This window comes from Gavia stellata, chromosome 1, assembly GCF_030936135.1.
Source record: "Gavia stellata isolate bGavSte3 chromosome 1, bGavSte3.hap2, whole genome shotgun sequence".
Lineage (NCBI taxonomy): Eukaryota > Metazoa > Chordata > Aves > Gaviiformes > Gaviidae > Gavia > Gavia stellata.
The window spans coordinates 65,641,075-65,664,483 of NC_082594.1; the positions used below are offsets into that span (position 1 = coordinate 65,641,075).

A 23,409-nucleotide genomic window follows, 5' to 3' on the forward strand; every position below is an offset into this window, starting at 1 on the left:
TGACGGAGCAGAGCTTCCAGGGGTGCTGAGTGGCTTCGTGCGTAGCTGTGCGCTAGGCAGCTTCCTCTGAAGCCAGGAAAATGAAATTCAGTTGAAATAGCAGAAAAATATTTGATGATGGGATTATTGGTGGTTCAGCATAACGGTAACTGGTGGTGAATTTATGTGTAACAAAGGGAGCCAATTTAATTGGTTGCTGCTGCCAAAAGAGATCTGCTCCCTGCCTTTGTTTTTCCCTGCCCTCCCTGCCATGGCCATTTCATCTTGTGCTGGTTCTTACATGTGCCAGCTGCCTTCAGGAGCCACCCGGCTGAGTAAATCCATAAAAATCCAACTTTCCCCTCCCTCCCCCCCGAACACATCCCCCAACCCCCCCCCGAAACAACCCAACCATAACAACAACAGAAGACTGTGCTTCCCCCAAGCCCACTGCTGATGGGATGGTGAACCAGGCTGCTTCAGTGCAGGGTCTGAGTGCCAGGCTTGGTGCAAGGGAGGCATTAGGGACACCTGTTAGTAGCTGGACCGTGTATTTCAGCAGATGCCTGGATGGAATTTGAAATCCTGCTCTAGTTTTCAAACAAAATAAGTTATTTTTGAGAATCCCGTTGATGGGCAGTTGCTCAAGCATCTCTCTGTGTAAAGGAGGGGGTTGGTTTGGTTGATCGAGGACTGAGAGGGAGTGTTAGGCTGTGGCAGCACCGTGGTTTAGATTAGTATGAGCTGCAATGGAAACACTCCTAGCCAGGCATCCACCAGTGCAGTGTTTGACTTTCCTTACAACTCTGTCAGCAAGCATGTACTGCCCGAGAATTATTTTTACTTCATCTAGATGAGTTTACTCTGTCTTCCATGTTTATTTCTAATGAAATACGAGCAGAAACACCCCTTGCTTTACTTTTTAGATGATCTGCCGGGCTCCCAGTTAACTGTTCGTTGCTTCCCTGCCAATCTGTGGTGTGTTAGATTTTTTTCTTTCAGTGTAACTGACCCCCTGAACTGGATCAGAATGGATCAGTTGAGTGACTGTGGCACAAAGGATACAGTGGAGAAGGGAGGGGACCGGAACCTCCTCTTCTGGCAGCAGCAACCCGACCTAAAATAAATAGACCTTTACTTACTTTCAGCTGGATCAGTCTATTCTTCAAATGTTTCAGTTCATTCAGTCAGTACAAAGCAAAGAGGCTGGGAGAGGGGGTGGAATTTATCACCCCCCCAATTCGTTTACTTAATGAATAAAAATGAGGTTTAAGAAAAAGACAGTTCCTAATTCTAAAATCTGTTAGCAGAAAGTGCCTAGAAGTAGTTTGTTGTAAATCAGCAGGCACAAATACTTCTTCCTGTTTGTTAGATTAACTGGTTTTCCGTGCAAAACGTTGAAACATTTTTCTGCATGTTCTGTATGTTTATTAACTACATAGAGTGTCTTCAAAATGTACACTTTAACTGATTACCATGTTTTGTAGCAGCCTCAGTGTAGAAATCACAACATAGTTCAGCATTTTCTGTCTCTTGGTCAAATCCTTTGTTCTCATGTATGTAAAAGCATTTAAGTGTGTGGAGATAGGGTAATCCCCCACTTTTTGTTCCTGAAGTTTGATACCCCAAGTTTAGGAAAGTGCTTGAACTACAAATCTAGAACAGGATGTTAATCTATACTAATCTAATCATTATTTGAATAGGCCATTTAAATCCATCCACCCCCCAGGTTTATGAGCAGCATAAAGTAAATTACAAGAAAATGCATTTTCACACCCTTTGCCTTAGGCTAGTTCTTCACCCTGGTGTCGCATGAACATTTTGCAAAAGATAACTTTCATGTATAAATACAGCTAAAGTATTTTCTGTACTTGGCAGTGAAACTGAAAGAGCAATTCTTCATTGTTAAGATACAAAGTTGTTGTAATTAGCTGACTTTGATATTGTAAACTGCTGATAGTTAAATTGACCACATCTAGGTATTATTTATGGCCTAAGTTAATTAGTTGGCTTGGAGGGCTCTGCAGTTTCGAAGATGCCTGTCAGCTTGTTGATTTCTTTCCTGCCTGTACTTGCTTATTAAGATGGCTTATCTCTTCATTTTTTGTTAGTATTGCTTGCTAGAAGTATCTAATTTTCAAACGTCAATATATCATTCAGAATTAAGTGAATGATTGTAATTTTATTTATAGCGGTTGTCAGCAAATGCAGAAGAAAATGTAGATGTGCCCTTAGAGCAGTCCAAAAATCTCAGATCTTAGTGAAGTACTCTTTGAGATAGAAATGAGAGAAAATTGTAACTTAGAAAGCTGCGGGCTGTTTTTCCTGACACACTCAAGAGTGTGTGATTTGGGCTTGTTTTGCATAAATGTAAATAAATCAGGTTTTCTGTTAGTTTAGCTGATAAGTAGGTAAGTGGGGTACTTATCTTTGTACTGTAAAAGCATTTCAGGACTAGAACTAAATTTTGTGCACCATGCTTTCCTCAAATCCGTTTTTGTAGTGGATGCTACTAAGCTTTGACCAAAGAAAAATGGTTATGCCAAAACAAAAAAGCTTTATTGGGGCCCCCTCTGTATGTTTATTGTGATAATAGGTAGTTGCTCGGTTTTCTGTAGGAACCTTGCCCAGTTTCAGCTGGAAGGCTGTTCAGTGCTCTTTTTTTGTTCATTGGATGGTCTCAGACTTTTCTTGGGTACTATTTAAGTCTTAGTTTGGAGGCAGAATTATAGCTTCTGCATGGATGTTCTGTGATGTTTTTCACAATAATGTCAGATATTTACCCACTTTTTTTTGGTCTGGTTTTAAGACTGTTTATGAAGGAGTGGTATTATCCCTATTTCACAGTGCTTGAGCTGCAGGCTAAAGTGTCTGTAGTTTGACACAGCTCCCATGGACCTCAGTTGCAGCTGTGAGTGCTAAACATGCCGCAGAGCAGACTGAAGCCAGGCTGTTGGTCCTAGCATAGCTTAAACCCATTGCGGCAGTGCAGCAGCAGCGACTCATGTTATTGCTTGCGTATTCCTTGCCCTTCCCTCTTCTAGTGCAGGTGCTTGGCAGACTCCGAGGTGAGGAGGTGGTGCTGGGAGATGGGCTGGTAGAAGTAACTCTACTAACCTGCTCTCTTTCCTACTGATTTGACTCACTGTGGGGTCAGAAGGGAGCTGAGGTTGGTACAAAGTGGGAGGATAGTTGCAGTGCGGCCTCAAATTCATTTAAACTCTTGTTTAACTCAGAGCCTTGGTTTCTGAGCAGCTGAGGAGATAAGCAATGGATCAACTCAAATGAAATAATGACTTTTTTGTAGTGATGTAGCAATGTTGTGGCAGATAAAGGGAATTAATTTCTCTGCTGTAGCTGTCAGCTGGCTTCACCGTGAGGCACGCAGTTTGCTGGCTTCTTACCATGCTTTCTGATTTCTGCAGTAAATGACGTGGGCATCTAAAGGAGTAGGTTTTGTTAGCTTCTGTCTCAGTGGCAGTACTAGTTTAGCACTGCTCGCCGCTGTGCCAGGGAAGTCCCCTGTGGCAGCATGCTGACGTGTCGGAGCAGAACTGCTGTCTCTCCTGCTCAGCCTCTGCACCTGAACTGTCAGCATATCTGCTAGTGGTGGTAAGCTCATGTTTCTTCTTTGTGCCAAGCTGGGAAGAGATGGGCATGTTCTCAACTGCTGCATTTTGTAAGTATTTGTTGATAGCAGAGGGATGACATGACTTGGCTTCTACACCAAGCTCTTGACAAGTGTTTCTGTTTCTCCTCTCCCATTTTCCCATTCTTGTTGGCTTTGTTTTCCCACTTGGGTTTTGAGTCCTGATCTTCCTTTCTGCATGTTCTCACAAGTGATTTGCCTTGCTGTTTCCTCTCTCCTGTCATTCCTAGGCTAGTATCAGCTGTCTAGCCCCGATTTCTGAGGTCTTTGAGACAAGTAAGTCAGTGCTATCTCTGCTCAAAGGGAAAGGTGTTTTTCTGTCAATTCCTGCTACTTATTGTAGACCTGCTCTGGTGCTGGTCAGGCCTCTGAAGCAGCAGAGAACTACCCCAGCAAGAAAATGGATTGCCTTAGTCTTTAGTTGATTCAGTTCATTACAGTGAAGGGGGCGATGGGCTCAAAAACTGGTGGGAAAAGGAGGGTGTAACTTTGTAGCTGAGAGCTTGGTTAAGGAGGAGTGGGACTTCCAAATGCTGCAGTTCTCTGTAACACTATTCTTCTCTTTCCTCGCTTTCAGCTCTGTCTCCTGGACTGCAGCTAAAGTTAGTTATGGAGGCTTCCTTTTAGGGTCGGCAGCAGAAGCCTCTCCAGAGGATGACTTATGGTGGCTGGGATGCATGTCCCTCTGGGGATACAAAAGGAGGCAGCATGCACCCAGACATCTGAAAAACAGTTTCCTAAAATTAGGTGAAACTTAGCCTTGGCGATGTCATTCTTCCACCCCTAGCTCCTCAGTTCTGGATCTAGCTTTTGTTTCACAGCATTTTAATTGAGCAGTTGCTTTCTCTTGGAGGCTCCCTTTTTTGGCATTAGTGTCCGAACTGTGTTGAGACCTCCAGGAAGCATTCTGCTCCGTGCTTTGCAGGTGGACTTCTCTGTGAATCTGTGACACACTCTGTCCTAAGCATGTGTATAGATTAGTTTAAAGAAGAAATTAACAAAACAAAGCCAAAGGGTCTTAAGCTGGTTGAAATTGGGTGGATTTTTTTTTTTTTTCCTAGGGGACAATTTCTGGTACATTTTGGAAAGAAATTTTGGTAGCGTAGAGGAGCCTTTAGAAATTCTGCTCCAAAGCAAAGGGAGCTAATTGTTTCAAGGTTTGGAATTCTGGCAAACATTGTTTTCTTAGTGTCATTTCTGGTAATGATAGGATAGGGAGGTTCTGTACAAAATACTGATAACGATAAAGTGAAGCATGAGGCACATGCACTACATGAAAAATACTAGTCCAAATGTTTGAAGTTTAGGAAAGCTTAAGAGAAAATAAAAGATCTGATAATGGAAAGTGTTAGCATTGACAGGGCTACAAGGTCCTGGTCCTGCAGACTGCTGATCTGCAGTAAAGCCTGTCAGACATCTACTAGTCTCTTGAAGAGACTTGAACTGTTGGGGTGATGTTGTACTGCAGTGCTCGGCCCTTCAAATAGGGTCTTGGTGGTTTTGCTTTGTTACTGAAAGTCCTGAAGCTGGGTTGAAGCCACTTAATTGCTGCTGGTAATTGCTCTGAAGTTTGAATCTGTTCTTGGTAGTAGTTAAGGCAGGTCTCATCAACAAGTGTCCTCACTTCCTACTGAATAATAATAGTTTCACTAGATAAACTACCCAAGTGAAATAATTATATTTCCACAGCAGTGTCTACCCTCAGGTAACTGTGACGATGCTTGAAGTGAGATACATTGAGGTTTGTTTGAAATACTCCTGATTTTAATATTAAGACAACCTTTTCATCTTCCTATGTTTCTTTTTCTTCTGTAGAATATGGAGGCTTTGTAGTCCTAAAGAGGAAGCCTCAGGTGCCCTTCCTGTGAGTCAGTGAAGGACATGAAATTCCCCTCACAACATGAAACTCTTCTCCTTTGGTTTCCTGCTTTTTTTAAACAGTCTCTCCAAGGGAATTTATGCAGGCAGACGCAGCCTGCCTTTTGAGGCAGTGAGCTGTGGCTTGTTTGACAGTCAGAGAACTTCTTGCTTGAACAGCTTGCAGAGGGCACAGCTGCTTACCTGCTCTCTTGGCTTGAAAGAGTTTTGGACAGAATACCTTGGCCTATAGTTGGGGTGGCAGGATGGCACTGGGAAGGAGACAATCTTGTATTGGAAGCCACAACAGCTTTACATAGGACTGAGTAGGTTAAATTGTTCGGAAAGTACTAGGATCATGGAGCTTAGGGTGGTGAGTTGCCATGAAGCAGAACTTGCATTGCTTTGGTACGATCCAGACATTACATCATGGTTTTATTTGAAGCATGTTGTAGTAACTCCATTTTCAAAGACAGTGTGAAGTTAGAGATTTTATTGTGAATGTCTGTCTGGAAGGAACTGCTTTTGTAGCTGATAAAAGGTATTGTGGAAGCTATTGCTGCATGCTTTAAGAACAATCTTCACAGCTGAATTTATTGTCTGGGTACCCTAAAACTAACTGTGTTGCAGGACACTAAGTATGAGGAGTATGCACTGTGCATGTATTACTTTATCAGGTGTGTGGTATTGGGCAACATGCCAATCTTTAGTGAAACATTGGAATAGGCTGCCCAGGGAGGTGGTAGAGTCACCCTCCCTGGAGGTATTCAAGGAGCGTGTGGATGTGGCATTGTGGGATGTAGCTTGATGGGCATGGAGCTGTGTGGTGTTGGGTGGGTTGGTTTTTGGTGTGTTGTGGTTTGTTGTTGTTGTGTGGTGTGGTGTTTTTTTTTTTTTTAAGGTTGGACTTGATGATCTTACAGGTCTTTTCCAACCTTAGTGATTCTGTGATTCTTTGTACAAAATAAGGCGGGCTATTCTAGAAACCTTGCAAAGGCTTGTATAAAACAAACTTGGCTTGACAGATTGATTGTACAAAATAAGTGTTTTGAGTCTATTCTTAGATGAGAAGTGCTTTTTAATAGTTTTTTCATTGGTCAGATTCGTCTAAACTGTATGTTTGCTTTCAGAGCTGTAGTTACTTCTCAGAGGTTAAAAAGTGTATTCAATTGGAATTTTTTGCTAGGAGCTGTGATCTGTTGGAAAACTCCAATAGTGTCCTAACTTGCAGCTTGTTAGCTTTGTGTTATGTTTCTTGCAATGTGAGAAACCCTTTCAGATACCTGTAGAAGAACTTAAATTTTTTTTTTCAGAACACAAGTCATCTTCTTGATGTTGTCTTCCATAAAGATAACTGGCTTGCAGCACCAGCTTTTTGAGAGGACATTGCTGGAGATTTTTAAGCAATTCTGCTTTGTTGGAACTACGTCTTTGTTTCCTAATGCTTCTGGAGCATCCTATTGGAAAGATTTGCTTAACTTTTAAACCTGCTTCTAGAACGACACATTTTACTCCATTATATTTTCTTCTAATTTCATTTCTTCCTGCTTGCAGCATCTGGTATCATTTGTTTTTCATGAGAGGAAACAGCAGGACTTTGGAAAGCAGTCAGATTTTGCAAACTTTTGTTGATTGGGAAAGAGGATACACCTTCCAGGAGAGATTTGAATTGGCCAGAGATGCAAAAGATGCAGTACAGAAAATGAGTGTTATCATCACTGTTCCAAATACAGAAAACAAACCTGGTATTGTCCATGGAACCTCTTGTGCTTCTGAACAGGTATCGATAGCTTTTTAGCTATTGTATTTGCTAAGAACAAAGTCTTACTGTAATTGCTTTCTGTGTCACGTTGCTCTGCATTGTTGCAGTCCTAGTCTGGATTACAAACTGCGGCAGTTGCTCCAAGAGCAACCCCACAGTGCACAAACAGCTGTCAGTGACTTCAGACTCAGCTTGGTGGCTTCAGAGCACTTTCACTGTTTCCCATTCTCATGCAAGGGAGAAGCCTTTGCTTTTATTTGATCAGTTTAAACTTATTTGCACTAGTTTTTTAAATGCATGATAGAGCAGAGTACCTGGTAGCCTCTTACCTTTAGGTCACAGGCTGTATTTTTGTGTGTGGTTAGACGCACAGGAAAGCTTTCGCCTCTTTTGCAGCTAAGTTAGGTGTAAGTAGCCATTATGTGCCTTTGCTTTAAGAAGCAAGGGAAATGAGAAGGCATCACCTTGGGCATTGCTTGATGTGATGCCTGCTTTTGCCACGTGCAGAGCACCTTAGTGGTTTTTTGTGTGTATTGAACTCCTCTGAAGCTGCCCTAGATACTGCTTTTAATGCACGACCTCTTATTTTTCTATTTCTTTTATCCAGTTGGGAACTTTGCGCTGTATTGGCATTTTCTATGTTAATATAGCAGTATATTTTGCAGACTTCATGTCTTGCAGAAGTTACGTTTTCAGCGCAGTATGACTCTGGTAATAACAGAATATCTACTCTGGTCTCACAGCTAAAAGTTTGAGGTCTTAAAACTGGTGTCAGTCACATCAGTGACTTCAGCAGGAGTTTCACATGGGCTTTTTTGGTGGGTGATGTAATGGAGATCACAGTCTGAAAAAGGTTTGTATGTGCTCTGACTTTGGCTTGTTCTGAGACAGGCACTAAATACCAGAGTGTTACAGCCATTTACGCCTTTGCAGTGATGTCTATGATGAATTGTGTTTCTGAGGATGCTGTAGCTCCATGTGATTCAGTTGGCATGCTTTCTTCTTAAAGTGTTATGTAAATGACAGTTTCAGTTTTAAGTGCTTCCCTGTAGGGGTTTCAGTTATGCTTGAAGCCTCATCCTTAACTCAGCATACTTAACTTTGATGCGTCTGAGAAAATCCTGAGCCTCCTGCAGAAGTCCCATTAGTATCAGCTGCCTCAACTTCAAAGTATCAACTGTGAAGATTGGTCAGTATAATAATCCATAACTTGTTCTTCCAGACTGAGGCTGTTTAAACAGCAAAGATTAAGTGGAGAAAAAAACCCCCATGTGTTAAATATACTATGTGAAATTTTTCTAACGAAATGTTATCATTGCTGTTCTGTGTCATAACTTTAGCATATTGGCTGTTTCTTCTTGCTTGTCTCCTTGCTATCACTTAAACCTAGACAAATTACTAGCTAATTTTGAAGTGGTGCGAAGTTCACATCAGTGTTTAAGTGGTGCATTTAGTGATATTGGCATTACTGTGTTTGCATCTCTTAATGGTGAATACGGTTTGTTGCACATCTGTTGTAGCTGTGGGCTGCCCTTGTGAAGGGAAATTCCAACAGTCCACAGTCTTAGACACAGTCCTACCACTTCCTTGGTGTCAAGATCTACAGACTGTGCAGTTGCAGAGTGAGTTGTTTCAGTGAGCTGATCTTATGGAAAACTAAGGCTGAATAGGTTACTGCAGCTGAACTGACTTGCCCCTTGATTACCCTGTGGCCAAATCCCACACTGGGGAGGCATGGGTGTACAACTGTGGGAGGCATTAAGTCAGCATTGTCCCTTTGGGTAACCAGGTGCAGTTGCACTGACCTAGGTAAAACTTTTTTCAAACTTCTGGCAGGTTAATTTCTGTCATGATAATATTTCTGCATCTTCCAATATGACTATTCAATTGCTTAACTCAGCTTTTGAATCCTGTATTAGTTGTAAAACAAAGTCTGATGCATGGTTTTGAGAGTTTGGGGAATGAAGGTTAGTCATTGTTGCTCAAGCAGTGTTTTACCGAGGGGTTTTCTGTAGTGACTAAGTTAGCATAACAAACTTTTTTTGCCTAACTTGGCTTTAGAGATTAAAAATGTAGGAATAGTTTTACTGTCTTTAATGACTTAAAGATGACTATGCAAGTTCAGATCAAAGGTCTGTTTACCTTGTTATCCTGTGAAATAAGGGTCTGTAATAGATGCCTGGGAGAAAAGGTGTAAAAAACAGTGGAAAAAACCAGCATGACAACTTCAGTTAAATCTCGCCAGCTTCTGACAGTCCATATGTGAGGAACTTCTTGAGGAGTCAGGGATGGTATCTGTATCACTGTATATTTAACAGCTCAATGGACCTCCTATGGCTTTCTGTAAATAGCTTTCCAAAGCTTTTGAGATTTTACCTTCACGTCATCCTGTGGCAGTAAGTTCCAGGGTTAAATTATGCAGTTTATAAAAACTTCCTTTTGTTTGTTCAGCTGCTGCAGCTGGTGGCAGTGGGTGACTTTGCTCTTATGTTATGGATCTATATGTGACTTCATATGGCACTAGTATACTTTTGCTACATCCCATCTTCTCTTTCCAAGATGAATGCTTTTAGTTTATTTACTCTTTCCTTGTATGCAAACCATTGCATTAATTTAGTTGGTTTAAACAGCATACATCTCTGTACCCTTTCTTGTTTTATAGCATCGTGGTGGACTGGAGCTGTTTTTAAGTTACAGAGATACTATGGAAATAATAAAAGCCACCTGTTTGTTGCCTCTGTCTTTTCTAATTTTCCGGTATTGTTTCTCTTGGACTTCATGACCTGGCTGATCCTTGATCTGAAGTTGTTAGCTGACTGTTGTCTTTTACTTGTCAGTGGGAATAGCTAATTTAGAACTCATTTTTATGCAAGTATAATTATGTTTGGGTTTTTATTATTTTGACTGAAATCAGTTTTTGCATTTGTTAGGACTGGATTTCACCTGCTACTTTAACATTTGGTCATCCACAAGATTGTATGGTAGCTGTTGGCTGTGAGTTCAAGTTTTGACTACCTTGAATAATTTTGTATCCTCAACAAAGTTCACTTTTCATGGCTTTTGTGAAATCGCATATACGTGTTGAGTAGTGTGGGTCCTAAGTCAGATCCCTATGGGATGCTTCTGGTACTCCCTTCACAGTGGAAACCAACAGTTTGTATACAGCTGTTGTTTCTTACTTGAGCACTTCCGAATCTTCAAGGGGAGTCTCCTAGCTCATATTACCTTTGTTTAAAACAAAAACAACCCTTGATGAGGTGTCTTTTCAAAGGATTTTCAGATACGGTGTGTTAACTGGACTACCCTATGTTTAAGGCTAATTGCTTCAAGGAGCATAGATGCATTTTGGAATGATTACTTCCTTCTACCAAAGCAATGTTAATTCTTTTCTATTTCCATGTTTATGCAAACCCCACCAATTCTGTTCTTTATTTTAGCTTTTATCAATTTACCAGGCTTAGGCATTTGCTTTACTGGTCTGTAGTTCTCTGGATTTCTTCCCTTCTTTCCTTCCTTGATCTTTAAGGCTTGGTTCATGCTTGCTGCCTTCCATTCCTCTGCTACTGAGGCTCTGCCAAGTACTATGTTGCACGCTATAGTTAAAATTTCAATTTAGTATCTCAGTTCTTTGAACTGGCAGGTATTATGTAGTCCTGGCAAATTACAAAGTTACTGTGCTTGGTCACTGTCTCTGATTATTCTGCTAGTTGTAGCATCGAGATGAATTACATTTATAGCAACGCCCAGGAGAAAAGCTGTATTTAAAGGAAATGGAATAGTCTGACACTTCAAGACTTAACAGAAGTTGTTACAAGAAAAGGAAGGAATAGCGTTGCAGATAAATGTATTGACTCTTCTGTCGACAGAAGAGATGAGTATCTGAGGTTGATAGGGTCTCAGTAATGGGTGGCATGGAGAAGGTGGGAAGGTTGTTTTCTGTTTCTCCTTGCGCAGGAGCTAATGGCTACTCAGAAAAAACAAGCAATTGGCAAGGTCATAACAAATGAAAGGAAGTGATTCTTCACACGGTAACTGATCCGTGCAAATAATTTCTTCTGTTTTTTGTAGGAGTTGAAATTATATCGATTACAGAAGTGACTAGAGAAGTCTAAAAAAAATCCATTTAAGGCTTTTAAATGCAGATAGTCCCTGAGACACAAACTGTTGGAAGAACACCTTGCTTAAGTATTACTATGTAATATTTGCCTTTCCATGTTATTCCTTATTGGCAACTCTTAGATACAGGTTTTAGGTCTGGATAGGCTGTCATTGATTTTTCTGAAGTGCTTGTTCTGATTCCACAGATGGCACCCCTAGGTGCTGCTTGGAGTAGTGTATAGCCGTCTACTAGAAATCCTTGCTGTCAAGAGGAGCTGCTTTAACTCTTGGGTTCTGTTGCATCGGCAGCAGTTACATTAGCAAAAGAGCTCACACTGAAACAATCTTTGCCAGTCACTGAACTGTTATAACTCGTAAAAGCACATGGTAGTACACCAGGGTCTTCCTCAGAAGGTCCCAAGCTCTGGTGCCTGTGGACAGATACATTCCTGACCTTACAGGGCATCACCTACCACAGGCATGGACTCCTTGGCATTGGCTGGCTGCATAGAGGTGATAGGAATAGGATATCTCCATACACGTAGCATTGCTCAGATAGTGGCCGAAGCTTGTTGTGTTCAGTGTCTGCTGTGGAAACCTAGGACCTGCCTTCTGGATCAGGACGCCAGATCAGGGCCCAGGCATTGCTGGTGAGGTAGTATGTGTTGCAAATGAGAAGTTGGATTTAGAACTCTGTTTTGTGAAGGCTGGGCCATGAGCGGTTGTGTTTTGGAGAGGGCATTGAAGTCGGGGCACCTGCAGTGGGGAAGGTGATGGCATGAGGCTAGAAGAATCCTGGACCATGGAGATAAGAATATTTAGGAGAAAAGGAGGAACTGAGATAGACTGTTGGGCCTGGCTGCTCATAGTAACACCTCTAGCTATCCTTGCCAGCTTGGCTACCCAAGCCCATCATACAGCCTATTAGCTGATGAATCAAAACTATAAGATTCTTGCAATAGCTAGTTTCACGGAGAAGTTTATTTCTTTCAGATTGTGTCCCCAGGCATTACTATGAATAGGCGGAATTGGTGTGGATTTCATTTTTGTTGTTGCTTGTAACCTGCTAGAGGCCATCTTCTGTCTGTTTTTGGAATACGGAAATTTTTATGGATATTCCCATAAATTCTAAGTTTGAATTTCTTACAGAAACTTACTACTGAACATCAGCATGATGCTGGATGATTGGGATGAGGGCGGATTGTAGCTGTGTGGGTTTTTTCTTTTTTTTTTTCCTTGCTGGAAAATATTTGAACAACTGTGACGTTTCCCAGCACCTCAAGTGAATCTTTTTCCCTTGACAGACAAGATACTTCTCTCCCACCTGTTGGCGCAGGTGCTAATCTTGTCCAGTACCGAACTGGTTTAGCTTGTGAAACTTGCAGCAAACTTCCTACTTCTTGCTGGATTAGTTTTCTGCCAGTTCAGCTGCTAGAACTGAGTTGCTGTGGGGGTTTAATGACCCCCTGAGTGAAAGGAGTGTGAGGTGGCGTGGGAGAAGGGACTGTGGGAGATTTCCCTCCTGAAAGCTTGCTCTGACCTGTGGGCTTGCGAATCCTGAGCAGGAATGGTTTACCTAGACCTGTGCCATGTGTCTTGCTTCACCCTTCATAAGGAGGACTGAGCTGCTGGCCTGGCAGCTGCTGAATGCCCTCAAGTTACAGGCTGTTGCATTAAATTGGCTCCAGTTTTCTGTCTTCCTTGTCCGAAGATGCTGGGCGCTCTGGCTGCCCCGCTGCTGCTTAGGCAGCTCCACCAGCCCTTCAACAGGAGGAGCGGTTGGTCACCAGAGCAGGTGGTGGTGAGGCTCATCCCTGCTTCTTGGATAAAGTGTGCCTGCTCTTTCAAAATAGGTTTTATAAATGGTGGAGGATCCTGGATCCCATTACTGCAGGTGCCTGGGAGAGAGGGAGAGATCCAGCCCTAGATTCCTTTCAGTATTTGTACTGGCTGAAATCAAAATGGTAAGCTAAGATAGAAAAGGGTTTGCTTGGGAGGAGCTGGAGCTCAGGGGGTGTGCATATAGTTTTGTGCTCTTCAGTGAATTTTTGAAATGAAAGTATTGAAATGAATTCACTCTGATCTATTTGAAACCTGAATCTTGGTTTTGGGGGCTTGTTCATTTCTGCTAACTATTTTGGAATTACTTTTTTCCAGTGGGTAATTCTGAATGAAAGCTTCAACAGGCTGTATGGAAATTCAGTAAGCCTTTATTCTTAATTTTTGGCACTTTCCACAGTATATTCAGGAAGCAATTGAGATTTCTGATAAATCCCTTCTTACTAGAAGGGTGTAACACTCCCTTTTTTTTTTTTCTTGCATTTCCATGTTATCTTTCTTTTTCCCTTTCCCACTTTTTTCCACACATCTAATCATGCTTAGTCAAATTCTGACCCATGCCAGAAACCTCAAAATACCAGTTCCCCTTCAGCCTTTCTCCTCTGGCTACTAATACATATTTAATACTACAAGCATTTTCCTGTTTCTTCTGTTAATGTGTTTACTTAAAAAAGTGTGTATGCACACAACACAATGAGACTTATAAGCATGCTGATAAGCAGTAGGTGAAATAGTGTGTTTGAGGTCAGTGGGGCTGCTTTTGTGGCTCGTGCTTTGTCTGTAGTTGGTTCTCCATTGATGCTGAATCTGTGCATCATCTGATCACTTGGCTTTATGCATTTGTTCCAGATGAAACGTGAGCATGTGATAGCATTTAAGTTGTGGTTTGAGCATGTGGTAGTGTAGTAAAACAGCCAGCAGGCTATTTTAAGAAGGCAGATGATAACCTCATGTACAAAATCTTTTGCTGTAAGATGACTCCTTCCCCCACCCCCAGCTCTTGCTCTCTGACATGCTCTGGGTGTGTCTGTGTCTGTGAGAACACTGCTGTTTTAAAACAAGAAGTCTGTCTCAGCAATCTTACTATGTGTCTGTGATATAATGGTAGGGACTTAAACTGGTATTTAGTTACTATTTTTCCTATTTTGCAAACAGAGAACTGGATTGCAGGTAACACTACCTCTTTCGGACCCAGAGAAGTTGGGTTTCTTCTGTTTTTTTTTTTCCAAATTTTTCGTGATATAAATTAAACTTTTTGCTTCATTATATAGGCCTCTTCTTACTCCATACAGCAAGGCTTTTGAAACTAAGCTGATACTTAAGAAAATAGTTGAGAAATGTTGTCGGAACATGTATCTAGACAGAAGGCATTTGAAATCAGTTATGGCAAGCCATCCTTCCTGTGGTTTTAGGTAAGAATATGGAGATATTCACAGTTTAGCTGATGTGTACTTCTTTATTTTAGAAAATAAATCTAAAATTCAAGTATTCCGAAAGGAGACATCTCCCTTCCTGATGTTTGAAACCTACTTGCAAGTTTCCTGAATATATCAACTCCCTCTTCCTTAGGAGCAGGTTTATTCTGAGCCTTAAAAAAATTCAGTGTGTCACTACTGAGTTTAGCCCGTGGTAAACAGCAGTTTGTAAAACCTTGCACAGAGATGATTCGGTTCTGAATGTTTATGTTCAGGATCTGCTTTCAGACCCTGGCCAGGCCAGCTGGGCAGCCTGTTTTGGTAGTCTTAAATGACTGTCGTTGCTCTCCTGTCATTTTGATTTCTGCTGTGACTGTGTGTGATCTGCCTGAGGTCAGTCTTCATTTTCAGTGCTCTTGATAATTTCAGTTAGCATGAAGTGCTGGTCCAGTGTTTGTGCAGAGTAATTTTTTTTCATTGTTCTTTCATTAAGGCTTTTTTTTAAACTTGTTTCTTTCTAACTTATTATTGAGGGGGGGAAAAGAAATGTCAGGAAGAAATTGTAGGTATATGAAAAGGATGGAGCCATAATGTATGTCTGTAAGGTGGGAAACAGTTTGCAGATGCCGTTACAGTAACGTTGCTTGCAAGTATGACATTTATCTGTAAATTACAGAGGAGAAGGTGGATATCTGCCTGTGAACTTTACCTAGTACTTCAGGGCATGATAGACATCCTCTAAACTGGAATTCAAGAAGGCTTGTTTTCTCCATGCTGTCCTTCATGGCAGTGTTGAATGGGGTGGGTTGAACAGGGTCTGAAGCTGTGGGATGAATGAGTAGCTTCCCAAACCCACGATTTACTACTGTGATTTTAAAAAAAGAAAAAAGTGCAGCCACTCAGGTGACCAGCTACTCCCATGACTTGCAGTTGTTCACATGTAATGGGGATCGTAGTCTTGCAAAGGCGACGAGTTGATACTGTTACAGTATCACCTGAATTTGTAAGACCAAAATCTGCCATTTCTTTTTTTTTTTGTAATTGCAAGTTATTGACAAACTAATTCAAACTAGTTGTCGGCATCTTTCTCATAGAAAAGCCTAAAAACTGACTTCATGGGCTTTCTCCTGCTACATTGGTCTTTAATGAGCTATTCATACAAGATGAAACTGGTTTTATTAAGTATGTCTACTCTGAGACACAATCCTGGAGTAGATGTTAGGATTGTTCTTGGTGGGGGGGGGTGGGAAATGTGAGACCTAGAAGCTGCTTTTCTTCTCTGCAGCCTGTGTATTTTGGGAAAGTCTCCTGTTAGTTCTGTGGGTTTTGCTGTTGTTTGTTTGCTTTTGTTTCTAAAATTTGGGCCAGTCTTTTTATTAGCTGTGGCACTATATCCAATCCCCATGGCAGTTTTGGCTTCTAGTCCACTCACACCCTTTGGTACTGAGTAAGTTTGTCATCTGTGGTGTCTAAAAGAAATGCTATGAAAGCAGGAGCCTTCTTTTTAGGAAGAGTTTACTGACACATTGCAATTTTTCTGTAGTGTCTATGCTGATAAGCGCTGCAGAAGTATATGTGTTTTTTCATTACAGGGTCTGATGACACAGTCACTTTCAGGAAGAAAAATACTTTGTGACACTCTTGGGAAACTTCTTGCTGGTTTCTCGTGAGGCAGTTCTGTCAGCGTGGAGACTTGAGCTTTGACCTCTGGAGCATTGCTAGGGTACACAGCTGACTTAGCAGAGCACAGAAGATTAAGTAGAACCCATCAGCAAATTTAGGAAAGCAGTGTAACTTGTAGTTAACTGAGCACCTAGTCTTGGTCATCTGAATGTACCATTGTTATTCTGTACAGCAGGCCTTAATCTGAGCAGGTAGACATTGTACTTCAAGAGGAGTGAAGTGCTTGGGTCTAGTTTTTACTCCTCATTCAAACGCATTGGTTCTTTCATTCTTAGAAATTGGACCATTAGGAGAAGGATAAGGTGGAGTTTTCAGTTCCTATTCTTAGAAAGAAAAGTAAGTTGTAGTTCAGTAGGATATTCTTCACCTTTCACTTGTGGTTTTCCACAGAATGTATGACTACTTAACCATGTCCTTGTTTATCAGATGCACTGGCAGTCTGTGATGGCTTGTGCACTTATTAGCCAAAAATTAAGTTTTACCATTTCTACCACAGCGTGCTTACTCTGCTTCATAGCAGAGCTGTCTGTATTTATTTCCAAGTGTGTACTTTGTGGTTTTTTTCTCAGTCCTGTGTGTCTTCTTACGTACACGCAGTATTCCCTATGTATTTTGGCCTGGATTTCCACAGCTGTGTTTCCTGATTTATTTTAGGAGAGTAGTTTACACAGTTCTTGTCTGTGTATATCAGAAAGAGAGGTGAGTTACTGAGCTGAATCTTCCTCAGGGTATGTTTCTGGCCAAGTTTCCCTGTTGAGGTGCCTCTCTTCCTTGGCACTAGAAGGTGCTTATGCAGTTCTTTGTTTTGGCTAGACAAGTAGGTGTAACCTGTTGTGTTGACACATATTGAGGCATCTCAACTTCAGTGTCTGGATCAAATTTTATCTTCGGTAATTTCATTCCAACAACTTTTATTTCTGCCTGTAGTTCAGGAGTGTGAGCTTCCTTAAGCCTTAGTACTCAATCATGTATTAATACTGTATGCCACTGAATGTCTCTCATTCAGTGGCAGCTGAGATTATCACAGTGTGGTATCATCTATAAGATTCAAAACCTACAAAACGATTTGAAAGTGATTTAGGATGAATGTGTGAGAGATACAGTTCTTGTTTTGCTGTGCAGGTAGAAATTGGAACAGGCTCATGTTTTCTTACATGCTTATACAAATGTAGGCAGTGCTAACCTTTCTATTTTTTAAATTACATCTTGGTTTGCTACTACTGGAAGTTTATGGTTAAAAATACCAAATTCTGTGACTTTCTTACTAAAGAATTCATTTGAGGATACTAACTTGCTGTGTCACATTCTAAAAACAAATAGATTTGGAAAGTTTCAGAAATTGTACAGTTCATCTCCAAAAAGGAACTTAGTATTTCTCTGTGTAGATTTTTTTTCCATGCCATTTTTGCTGGGGTTTGAAAAATAAGTTGTATATGTTTATTTTTGGCAATGATTAGATGTTGACTTTGAAGCAGTGTCTTAGGTAAAATGTTGCATAGTATTTGAAATTAATGCTCTGCAGAATCATTAGTGCTTTGCAGCTGGTTTGAACAAAATATTCTTGGAGCTGGAAAGCTTTAGTACATCTTCAGGGACTCTTAAAACAATTTTTTTTAACCTGTGTCATAAATGTGTATTTGGATACATGCACACACACAGATGTGCACCCAGACACTACAAACTTCTATATACATTTTCATTGCTGGTTGTGCCTGCTTTTGTAGGTAAGATGTTAGGTCTTAATTACTACAACTACTAATACTTTCAAATAAAGCTAAGTGATGTGGTGGTTTTAGTACAATTAAGTTTTGAGGAACAGGTTTTATATGAGCAGTAAAATTTATTCCAGATATCTTCTTAAATTTTATATATTCTTTACCACTGAGTTTTTAAATTTCTCTTGTGAACTGGTACCAAATCACACAGGAAATCCTGCACTGCAGGTCTGTTCTCCCAGTTATTTTCAAACTTTTCCTCTTGTCTTTAGTCTCTAATTTTTGAAACAGAACTTTATTTTTTTTTAGCTCTCCCTTGTGCTGTGCATACTAGATTCGGGCAACATTATGCTTCAGAAATTTCCAGAACACTTGTAATAATCTCTCCCCCCACCCCCCCCCCCTTCCCTTCCTCTCTCAGTTGTCATAGTTCCCAGCTTTTCTTATCTCTCCTTTCTACTGCCGCAGCTTTCAGATGATAATTCACAGCTAGAGGAACAGCTGCTGCATAATAGCTGAATGAGACTCAGCTCCACTTACAGCTGACCTAATGTGAGAATAAATGAAGAAATTTGTGCTCTGTACGTAGGCTTACCTATGGGATCTTTTTTCCAGCTTGGGTGTATTAGGTGTCCTCACGGAAGGGTGGATCGTGGATGGCCTCTGTGGCTTCCCCTTGCCAGCTGCTCTAGGGGTAGAAATACACTGGGGGTGGTGGCACAACAAAGCAAGGTGTTGGAGGTTCTTAATGTTTTTTTCAAGAAGGTCACCCATTTCTAACTGTGAGTTGCTTTTTTTTTTTTTCTACCACTTGTTTATTCATGCTTGTGTGGCCAAAACCGCGCAGCGTGTGCACTAGGAACAGGTGGAGCGACACGTTGTACGTGGTCATACTGTGCTTTGCCAAGCCACCCTGCTTGTTTCCTTTCATTTCCTCCAGGTGAGCGAGCCAGTGTTCTCGTAATCTTTTGTGCTAGGGGCCTGAGGCCACCAAGCTGAGCTGGAAAGTGTCCTGCCAGTTTAGTACACACAGCCTAGGGGTTACAGCTTATTTTGGGGCTGGTTGGTGAAGTTAGCAGTGGCAGCCCTGTCTGGGCTGCACAGATGTCTGGGCTGCTCATAAGTCAGCTCCTCAGCTGCTGCAGTTTATGGTGCAGTGCTGTAAAGAAAGCTGTGGTCTATTTTTGTCAGACAGATGCTTAAAATGGTAATATTCACTGGGAATACTGTACCTGTGTGTATTCAAGGCACTAGTCTAGCAAGGAAATACTTACTAAGAAAAACCTTTGTATTTTACTCTTAACTAATATATGAACTTTTCTTACTATGACTGTTGGATACAGCCTTACTGATGCTCTGGTGGTTTAAGGATACAAGCAAATTAAGATTGGTAGAAGACACATTGGAAGAAAAAGTGTCTGCCTGAAAGCTTGGCTGAACCAACCCTGACTTTTTCCTGTCTCTAGTTGTGGATTTTGCCTTATCAGGAGAAATACCTTAATTGAAAAATATTTCCTCTGTAACTGGCTTCTGACTTAATGGGCTAGAAAAGGGGAATAAAATAGTGTAAAGGATACCTGAGGCCTTGAAACTGACTGATTTGAAGAAAAGAAAGCTGCTGCAGGCTTACTATATACCTTAGTCTGCCCTCACCAGGTATATTCTCAACCTTGTTTTCTAATTTCCTTTTTTTTTTTTTCACTAATTCCTCAGTTCACGTTTTTCCAATTTCAGTAGGTACTGGTTGTTGCAGGGTTATGAGGGATGAGCATTGCTATCTTAATTTTATTTCCTTATTGCTATGATATCATAAAAACTGTTTGAACAGAAATCTCCATCCACTCAGGGTTAGTGGTTTAGATGACTTAAAATGACCTGAAGTATTACCATGGCCATTTTGAATGTGATGGAGTTAAAACAGCTGCATGCAGAGGTCGGTCTTGTTTTAAAATGAGAGGATAGATTTGCTAGTTGAACAACCAGTATGTGGATGAAATGGATCTCTAAGGAATTTCATTTGGTGTTTAGGAAATGTCAGTGATGGAAAAATCAATATGGCTCATACGAAATGAATTTAAAAACTGGCTAATTAATAGGCTTTAATACAATTACAAATGTGGAATGACCATCCAATGTACACCTTGCTATATAGGGGATTTGTTGCCATTGGTACTCAACTGTGTTATTTAGTGTTTCATTCATGACCTGGAAGAGGTCATAAAATTGTTACCAATAAAGTTTGAAGCTGATTGAAATCCTAGAGGCAAAAAATGCAGGCATAGTTATGCAAAGCCAGGCGTGTATATTGGAAATTGGTGGGGGGTGTGGAAAGGGAAGCCAGAATCTGTGGGTCAGGGTAGGCAATCAGAAGGTTTTGGCAGTCAGTGTCCTGTGACCGAAAGGGACGGTGTGCTCTTGAGTGAATGCGTAGTGTTATAGATCACGTAAACCCCCTTGCTATTACTCAGTTTGGTCTGGACTGTTTCTAGAATGCAGTATCTGCCTGGGATATTGATGTGTCAGACATTGAATCCAGGAGAGAACAGAAGAATGTGAGAAAGATGTTAAAAGAACAGGAGAACAGGCGTATAAGAGGCATACTGGGATAACCGTGCTAAGCTTGATGTTCATTGATTCCCAGCTAATTATTTATAAATTGCTCAGTGTTTCCAGTGTAAAGCTCCCAATATAGTCCTGGTCTGTCTTTATTTAATAGGTGTGCTTCATGTTAATGCTTATATAAGACATATCTGCAGGTGGTCAATTCTATGGAATTTAAAAACAAAGGTATTCCGTTTAAATAGCTTGTTCAAAAGATTTGGCTTGGCTGGGTCCTCATCTGATGTGATTTATGACTGTTTTATACTTGCATCCTGACTAATGTTTTATATGACTGTAGTGGAAGATAAGGACTGGATGAACAAGAGGGTGAACTTCATCACAGGTGGAGTCTCTGCAGAGTTAAAAAGGTTGTTTGCCTGGAAAGCAAGGGTGAATTGGAAATATTTTTCCATAAAGCCTTGTTTAATGTCTATATATGCCTGTCACATAAAGTTTAAAAGACAAACCTTTGTATTTCCAAGGTAATATCTTTCTAAGTGTTTGCATTTTTAGGTTTTAAGAGCTGTTGTAAGCATGTGCAAGTTTGAGTTCACATTGTACTTCTGACATGATTCGAGAAGTGGGTTATGCTAGTATTATAGGAAGGTCTGCGTGCTAATTTATCTTCTATGTGGTAAGAGTTTGCAATATGAAAATAACTTTGCTTGATACTTGGATCTCAGCCTTGATTCTTGCATTTGCAGAATTGGGGGTGTTGTATGGGGGGGATGTTTGTCATCCAGTGACATTGACTAGGGAAGTTACTGAATGACTCTTTCTCACATCAAGATATGATGTTTTAAAGAGTCAGTTTTCACAGCTGATCTGTCCGTAAATACAGAATGAAGATGGTAGTCCACATGCAAGTTGGATTTCTCTTGAAACCTGGAGCAGACTGTTTTCTCTGGCAATCCCATGGAAGCTCCTCTTAAAGCATCTTGATGCTTTTACTCATGTCAGAGACGGTTTTCAAATATATTTTGAAATAAGCAATCCTCCACTAAGATAGAAGAAGGGTGTGAGTGTTTGGTGGGTTTTTTTTGTTGTGTGGGTTTGTGGGTTTTTTTGGTTTTGTTTTCTTTTTTTGAAACTGATCAAGTAGTTGAGTTCATAATGAATTAGCCTCAAAACTTTAAAGCACCTAAGCTTTTTTCCTTCACTTTTTATCTCTCTGGATTAGTTTATTCTTAAACATTTGTTAAGTTAGGAGAAAATCTCTCTGGAGGGTGTCATGTCCCCCTCATCCTCTGTCAAATGCTACTAATGAACATACTGGCCATAAACGTGCTGAGGGTGGCTTCCTGTCAGAATTCTTTTATGTAAAGTTGCAAGGAAGCAAACGTTTCTTGTATCCTCCCATTGTGTTGTTTCCTGTGAAGTAGCAGACTGGATGCGTGTCCTGGATACAGGCTTTTTTATGGCACTATACGTGTTGGGGTGATCCAATCAAATCATTATTGGTATCCCCTATAGTCTCGGTGTAGCAGGAAATGAGGCTTCCTTGCATCCTGTTGTTCTCCAGTTAGCCTGACTTCGGAGAGCTCTTGGCTCTAGCAGAATCCAGAATGAAGGTGAGCTTAAAGTGGATTTAGAGTTTTTAATTTTTTTTTTATTTTTGTAAGTTTAAGCTATAGTTTCTAACCTTTTTCTTAAACAAGCCTTTTTTCTAATAGTTCTCTCTCTCCGCTGTAGTACCTTTCTGATCCAGTTCTGGTGTCTGCACAAGTGCCCATGTTTTGTATTCCCTTTTTTTGGGGGATCAGAGCCATTATTTTGTGATTGTGTTCATGCTTTGCATTTGCTTGTTTAAAAGCTACCACAATAAGCATATAGCTAACAATGAAAATTTTACATTCCTCATGCTTTCTTGTTCCATAACATCTTAATTTCCCCACCCCCCCTCCCCAATTTGAGCAGTGGTTAAGCTATTTCCAGTCTGGTTTTGCTTTTATGTATTCTGCTGTCACGTTACTGGTATCTTTTCTCTATTATAGATTATGCTATTAATAAAACTTAACATATCTTTAGTCTTTTTGTGTAAAATCAGATAATTTCTTATTTGCTTAATGTCTTTTATTATGCGCATAGTTTTTTAAGTACTTCCTCATGTTTCAGGAAAAACTCTACCAAATTCAGATCTAGGTAATTCCCTCGTCCCTCTTCTTACTCCTTACAGCTTCAAATAAATGGGAGTAGAATTTAAATTTTCTGTAGCCCAGTGAAACTTGGTGAAATAGTTATTTGACTTATTTTATGTGAGTGATAATTGTTTGGAGTATATTAGCGTTCACATCTGCTTGATTTTTGTGTCTGTTCTGTGGCATTGCTCTTCTGAGCTGTATATACACTACCTGAGCTTGAGAGATGTCAGCACCTGTACAGCCGAGGTAGAACTGCTGCTTGCTGGGACCAGAGATGATCCTCAGTCTGAGGGGAAAAAAATGTCCATGTTAGCATATGCAAGTACCTCAAATACTGTGAATGCTTTGGGAGATTTTTTTTTTCTTACTGAATAATACTACCATTAAATGTTTCCCAAATCTGCTCTACCTTTGCTAGTAGATCGCATAACCAGTCACAGCTGCTCTGGCAGTCCCTTCTGTGGTTGCTTTAGGTAGCTTTCATGAAAATTTTCACTTCTCTTGGATTTAACCAGCCTCCCTGTTTCTCCTCCCAGCCTTCCTTTGTCCCTTCCTCTCTTCTCCCCTGAGAATGTGGGATTTTCCTCTCCTGCCTCTGAAGGCTGCATTCTGGGGTACAGACTTTCTGATAGTGCCTGTGGGATGGGTCTGTTACGAGGAAAATAAACAG

General features: G+C 40.7%; 1 protein-coding gene across 4 annotated transcripts in view; it reads left to right on the forward strand.

Moving 5' to 3' along the window:
* Positions 1-23,409, forward strand: part of ARHGEF7 (Rho guanine nucleotide exchange factor 7) — a 128,787-nt gene that overhangs the window by 25,858 nt on the left and 79,520 nt on the right. The gene's annotated exons all lie outside the window — the stretch shown is intronic.